We start from the raw sequence: 7,792 nt of genomic DNA, 5'->3' as shown, positions 1-7,792 counted from the left end.
CTGTATGTATGTGTTATATGAAATATTAAAATAGAGAGAATTACAAATATTTTATGATTCGATCAAAGTACACAAATACATGCTACTAAGAAACAAACATTTAAAGTTGAAAAGGATACACAGCTACCAGTGATAAAAACACATTGTGAGATTGTGATTCTCCCCCATGCCCTTGGGATCCACCGCGAGGAAATGTTAGAATGCTGTTATATTTCCCCAAAACTATAAAATTGGATCAGGTTACGCTGTACAAAAATTAGAACATATCTTTAATATAACAGGCGTATTGGGCCTTTTAGTATTTTATTCTGCCTAACGCCAGACGATTTTATTTAGCTCGGGGAAAGTTCTTGCGGTGAAAGTGTTAATACAATCTCAATTAACATCAACAGTGGTGTCACTGGTTGCTTGTAGATATAGCACCTTCTCAAGATCGTATGCGTCATTGGAGATGCAAGATAACCTAGTAATTTTCGTATGAACCATCGGTCAACCCTGGGTAGTGATGCCAACTGTCTTTTAAAAGCCAGATCTGGATAAGCGGCTAAATCTGGAAGAAAGTGAAACAAAATGAAGCATGACGTCATAGCTGAAACTGGTCCAAATTTGAAACTTTGTGTTGCAATTAGATGCAGTATCAGTTGTTTCAATTTCAATGTATGTTTATATGAAGTATAATTATATTCGTAACAATTGGTAATTGTTTGGTTAGATTTGTTGTAGTTTTATAAGATAAGCTTGTCATCAATGAGCTGTGTGATATCATACAAGTGTATGACGTCATGTTTTATTTCGTTCAAGAGTTAGACGCAGATATAATAATTATGTTAAGCGTAATGGATGATACATTTTAAGTAGTTTAAATATTAATGAGGGAATCTTCAAAATAAGTTGTATTTGTAACTGTATACGTTAATTTTTTTAGTTTTTAATCATCAGCTGTACATTACTTGTTTAATATGTGCTCTATTGAAGGCGTGGAAGTGAAAGCATAGAAAATATTAGGCATGATTTTCAATGGGCAGTCAGTGCTGTAGGCCGCTATGTTACACAAGGTGATATCTGGAAAGTGTACAGGGAGTTTGATGATACCTTTCTTGGTACTCTACAAGTAAGTGTATAAACTTTGTACACAAAAGATCAAGTATTGTAAAGAGTTTATTACATCCATTTTATTGCTTAAATGCTATAAAGCTCTCCAGGATGGTAAGAAAAACAAGATCACATTGGGTTAACATTGTCGTAAATTCTTGCCAGTTGAGATGTGTAATAATTAATTATGAATTCTATACAGAACTTTGCAGCATATGTTGACTTCTGACAATGTTAATTTCTGAGTTGTAAATATGTTCTTATAAACAGTTTTATATTTGTATAATTGCAGTTGTATTATTCTTTAGTTTCTTTCATGTTTGAAATTATTCATTTTATTTTTAGGTAAGCTTTATAGTTATGCAATGAACCAACATGTGTGTATAGTCTTATTTACATTAGAAAATTGAAAAGTAATTTATTATGTAACATTAACAATTATTTAAACAAGTATTCAAACATCCCAATATCTCTATACCATAGTTGTATCTGTAGGGTTGTCAAATAATAACTTTTTGTGAACAGTATTGTCAGTGGATATTTATACTCATTACTAATTGCAATGTGTTATGAATAATTATTAAAATTTTTGTGAGAACTGTAATCAGGGTTTTTTAAATGATTAGGTTTTATTCCATTCATACCATATAGATATGAAAGTAAGATAGTTTTATGTGCCTGTTAATCAGTAAATAACTTTATTAAATTCATTCAACCACACATTTTATATTTATCAATTTAACAGACTTATTACTTATTTACAGCTAACACTGATTACATAGTTTTTGTGTGCAGTAAAAGTTGACAAAGTAAATAGTACAAGTAATTACAGTAAAACTATAACATAATATTATCATAAATCATTGTAACTGTTCTGTGTTTTAAGAAAAATATCTAAAATTTAAAGATTTATTTGTAAATAGTAATAATATGTGATTTGTAATGTATTAGAATTGAATGTGATTGTATTAAATACAAAATACTGGTCCTCTGGAAAGAAGAAAAACAGTTGCACTTATTAAAGGTCATTTATATACAATTTTATATCAGCTGTGGTTGTACAATATGCACTGATTTGTGTATTAAAAATTATTGTACTGTAACGTAGTCAACACTTTGGATGTTTAACTTACTTGGAAACTTATAATCTGTTAAACTACTCAACACTTTGGATGTTTAACTTAGTTGTAAACTTCTAATCAGTTAAACTACTCAACACTTTGTATTATTACACTTTGGATGTTTAACTTAGTTGGAAACTTATAATCAGTTAAACTACTCAACACTTTGGATGTTTAACTTAGTTGTAAACTTCTAATCAGTTAAACTATTCAACACTTTGTATTATTACACTTTGGATGTTTAACTTAGTTGTAAACTTATAATCAGTTAAACTACTCAACACTTTGTATTATTATACTTTGGATGTTTAACTTAGTTGTAAACTTCTAATCAGTTAAACTACTCAACACTTTGTATTATTATACTTTGGATGTTTAACTTAGTTGGAAATTTATAATCAGTTAAACTATTCAACACTTTGTATTATTACACTTTGGATGTTTAACTTAGTTGGAAACTTATAATCAGTTAAACTACTCAATACTTTGTATTATTATACTTTGGATGTTTAACTTAGTTGGAAACTTATAATCAGTTAAACTACTCAACACTTTGTGTTATTATACTTTGGATGTTTAACTTAGTTGTAAACTTCTAATCAGTTAAACTACTCAACACTTTGTATTATTACACTTTGGATGTTTAACTTAGTTGGAAACTTATAATCAGTTAAACTACTCAACACTGTATTATTATACTTTGGATGTTTAACTTAGTTGTAAACTTCTAATCAGTTAAACTACTCAACACTTTGTGATATTATACTTTGGATGTTTAACTTAGTTGGAAACTTATAATCAGTTAAACTACTCAACACTGTATTATTATACTTTGGATGTTTAACTTAGTTGGAAACTTATAATCAGTTAAACTACTCATCACTTTGTGTTATATTGCTTTCATTGTTTAATTTACATGTAACTACACTGCTAGTGATTTTAATAACAAAATGAATTAAATAGGCTATAGAATTCTTTTGAGTAGCTCATATGAGTTATGATCAAGTGATTTCAAAGACTGTCCTTATTACTAGTAAGGTGATTTATATAAAAAATAACAGTTAATGATAAAGATTTAAAATTTTGTAATTAAAATTCTCTGTTACATATGTATACATATATATATATCTTATCTGTGGTAATGGAGGGTAAAAGGGATCTTGGATAATACAAAACAAAGAAAACTTGTATATCTGTGTATTTCTTAGCAAGATGAAAGTACTAGAAATGTAGTTTGACCTGATATTCAGCCTGACAGATTTCACAATATTCATTTAAATTATCCTTTTGTTTTATTTGAGTTTTGAATTGTAGAACACAGAATGTAAAACTAGTTCTAAAGTTTTGTGTAACAACTTGTGAGATTCTCAGGATTCTTTTAAAAGATAAACTGGATAATCTGTCCATGGATGATTAAGTTAACTATAGCTTCTTGTAAAAAGATAATACTTAACCATATTGAAATCTCTCTTTCTTTCTTGTTTGTCTGTAGGACACCCAGTTGAAAATCCCTTCCATTTCTTTCTCTACTCATGAACAAGTTATCTGAAACTGTCTGTGGTCTGTCATCTTGTGGATCAACTATATTCAAGCCTTAGAACAGTGGAAACAACCTTATCGTAAGGTCAAAGGTCAGTAATATATATATAAGTTATAAGCTAATAACTTTTACATGAAAAAGTAGAATAAATGTTGTAAAATGCAACAAAAAATTAAAAAATGTGCCTCATATAATTTTTTATGGATAATAACATCATATTTTGTATATGTGTCAGAATACAGTGTATCTGGAATGTTTTTAATGTATTACTCCCCCCTGGAAATGCATCACTCATTGTGTCTTCATATTTGATAACTTAATGTTCTGGTAATCTTTACTTTTTCATTGTTTACCTTTAATTGTATTGCTGGTATTGATTAAAATAAACTGAGTTAGTTACTATAATGTTACACACTTTAAACTTTATTTATGAAAGACTCGTGTATGTTAACAAATGATGTATCATATACAGTTTATAACACAAAATATACCAGAAAGTAATTGAGCCTTTCAGGCTGATTTCATCTAAGAAGAGGAGTTCAGATAGCTGTGTCTTACTCTGGATTATTTATGGAGAAGGTTAGACTAGAATAATAGTAAGTGTATAAAAAGTTTTTATATACTGTACTTCTGATTATACTTTCCTGTTTGTTTGAGGTGATGTGATATCCTTTGGTATAAATATTGTTAGTTTTGTGAGATATACAGAAACTTTTTTGAACAAATAAATGACTGTAATATTGTCTGCTAGAATGAACAAGCACTAGAACATTGTTCAAAATGTATATAAACAAACATAATGTTACAAATTAACTTCAGAGTCTACTATCACTTAATAATTTAAAAAAGCAATTATTTAGTATACATATCATTTTTATATTATTTATAAAAAAGCTGATTGCTACTTTTTATTGTTCATTCTTAGTTTGGCCTTGTTTTATTTAGACTGAATATCCTTACAATAATTGGGTAATGAGGTTTGTCACATTGACATATAATTTGTGCATCATCATTTCTGTCTCTGTAGGATGCTTTAATGAAAGAGATTATGTAGTAGGACATGTATAAAAATCTTCAGACAAATAAAAGAAATTAATCCAACTCCACTTTTTCAGAGCATTAATCAAATAAACCTTCATGAAGATGGATGTGTCTGAGGAGCACATTAGGCATATAATACTTTATGAGTTTAAAAAATCAATAGTGCAGCAGAAACTACATGGAAACATTCAAGGTGTGGAGTCTCTCAATGAAAGAAAATGTCGAAGGTGGTTTCAGAAGTTCAGATCGGGTGACTTAAGTAATGCTGCACGTTCAAGTCATCCTGTTGAGTTTAATGGTTACTTACTGCTGGCAGCAACTTATGAAGATTGTGCTGTAACAGTTGAAGAACTATAACAGAAGCTTAATTCAAACCATTTGACAGTTCACCGTCATCCATAACAGCTTGGAACGGTGTCAAAACTTTGAAAATGGATTTCCCATGATTTGACAGTAGCCAACCTTGGAGCAAGAGTGGACATTTGCACTTCTCTCCATGAACATACCTTGCTTTTTTTTTTTTGGACAGGTTAGTAACTGGAGATGAAAAATGTACATGTTATAAAAATGTGAAGTGTCTCAGACAATGGCTCAGTGTAGGTAAACTGGCTAAAGCACAGCCCATAATGGACCTCCACCTTAGGAAAGCCTTGTTAAGCATTTGGTAGGATATCTTTGGTGTGATCCACTTTGAGTTGCTGCCACTCAATGTAAAGATTACATCAGACTTCTATTGTCAACAGTTAGAGGATTTGACTGTTGCACTGAAAAGAAAGAGGCCTGCTTTGGTCAATCATATATGTATTGTGTTACACCAGGATAATGCATGGCTCCATACAGCAAGGATCACATTTGTAAAGATTGAAGAGATAGACTGGGAGAAACTTCCACATCCTACTTATTTTCCAGTCCTTGCAACATCTGATTATCATCTGTTCTGGGTTAGTATGAGCTGAGAATTTGTCTCCAGTATATAAAATGGAACTTGTTGGTTTAAATAATAAGGAAGCTTTCATTGTTACTTAACTCTGTGATGTGTGTTATTTTTGCTTATTTTAATCTTATATGGAAATACTTTTGCCAGCAATTAGAACATAGAAACAAAACTGACAATGAATAGTAGAGCCTTAGCAATATGTGTAAACATCTGTAATGAATGTTTTAAACTACACATATTTCATCTTCAACAAAAATCAATAAAATTAATTAATTAAACAATCTTTAGTATAAATATTAATATAATAATACAATGTTTAAGAAGTTATAAAACTTTCAATTTACAAAGAAACAAATGTATGTGGGAGTGGGTTTGAATATCTACTGAGGCTTCAACTTTCATTTATAATATATATACTTTCTTTTATTATCAGTTTGTTATCATTACATCCATAAGTTGTTACTGAAAAAATTTTATTAAGAAATGGGATATGATGATGACGTTTCATTGTATAATATATAGGAAAGTTAAGTGTAGTTAGAATATTAACTGTTAGAAACTTTCATGTGTTTCAAGGTATGTATTAATAAGTGATGGGAAGTTTTGTATATATATATTGTATAATATATAGGAAAGTTAAGTGTAGTTAGAATATTAACTGTTAGAAACTTTCATGTGTTTCAAGGTATGTATTAATAAGTGATGGGAAGTTTTGTATATATATATTGTATAATATATAGGAAAGTTAAGTGTAGTTAGAATATTAACTGTTAGAAACTTTCATGTGTTTCAATTTATGTATTAATAAGTGATGGGAAGTTTTGTATATATATATATATATTGTATAATATATAGGAAAGTTAAGTGTAGTTAGAATATTAACTGTTAGAAACTTTCATGTGTTTCAAGGTATGTATTAATAAGTGATGGGAAGTTTTGTATATATATATTGTATAATATATAGGAAAGTTAAGTGTAGTTAGAATATTAACTGTTAGAAACTTTCATGTGTTTCAAGGTATGTATTAATAAGTGATGGGAAGTTTTGTATATATATATATTGTATAATATATAGGAAAGTTAAGTGTAGTTAGAATATTAACTGTTAGAAACTTTCATGTGTTTCAAGGTATGTATTAATAAGTGATGGGAAGTTTGTATATATATATTGTATAATATATAGGAAAGTTAAGTGTAGTTAGAATATTAACTGTTAGAAACTTTCATGTGTTTCAAGGTATGTATTAATAAGTGATGGGAAGTTTTGTATATATATATTGTATAATATATAGGAAAGTTAAGTGTAGTTAGAATGTTAACTGTTAGAAACTTTCATGTGTTTCAAGGTATGTATTAATAAGTGATGGGAAGTTTTGTCTACGTAGGAAATCTTACAGTTACCATCTTAGTTGTTAATAATAAATAGGATTTCAGTGAATCAGGCAATAAAATACATTGTTTGTATAACCTTATTGTTACTGACTATAATCATACAAATCATAGGCAGTTGAGAACCGCGATTGGTTTAGTAATTAATTTTATGCTACTGAAGGATATTTCAACTTGTATCATCTTTATGGGAACAGATATCCTGTTACCTTAAAGTTGAAAACACGACAAAATAAACGTGTACTGGAATTAAAATATTTATTGGGTTGAGGAATAATTCGTGAGCGATTTTTCAAGTTAAAAAAATATATTCATAAATGAAACGCTTTCGCAAAATATTTCATGTCATTTGGTAGATAATTTTTTGCTCTAATAGATGGTGTGTTTGATTTTCATATGTCTTTAATTTTTGCTTTCATTTTTAGCTCATTAAATGGAATGTCAAGTGGACAAAATCGAGCATTTTCGACACCATCTGCTTTTCGCATTTAATCGAGGTGTTAACGCCGCCGAAGCTGCTCGTGAGATCTGTTCTGTGTATGGCAAAGGAGCAATGCCTGAAAGTACCGCCCGCCGTTGGTTTTCGCGCTTTAAAAATGGTAATTTTGATCTGAAGGACGGGTCACACACTGTGTTTGATGAAGAGCTTCCACGTCACACGACTAGAGAATT

At 29.4% G+C, this 7,792-nt stretch overlaps 1 long non-coding RNA gene across 1 annotated transcript; it reads left to right on the top strand.

Moving 5' to 3' along the window:
- The first annotated feature begins 897 nt into the window (after positions 1–897).
- Positions 898–5,164, top strand: LOC143246063 (uncharacterized). The gene is made up of 4 exons (XR_013025762.1): positions 898–1,111; positions 3,706–3,844; positions 4,226–4,349; positions 4,869–5,164. It is a non-coding gene; the product is annotated as an uncharacterized LOC143246063 (long non-coding RNA).
- The last annotated feature ends 2,628 nt before the right edge of the window (positions 5,165–7,792 follow it).

Source organism: Tachypleus tridentatus, chromosome 3 (assembly GCF_004210375.1).
Source record: "Tachypleus tridentatus isolate NWPU-2018 chromosome 3, ASM421037v1, whole genome shotgun sequence".
NCBI classification, from domain to species: domain Eukaryota; kingdom Metazoa; phylum Arthropoda; class Merostomata; order Xiphosura; family Limulidae; genus Tachypleus; species Tachypleus tridentatus.
Note: the sequence above shows the minus strand (reverse complement) of the source record. Positions and strands in the feature narration are given on the sequence as shown.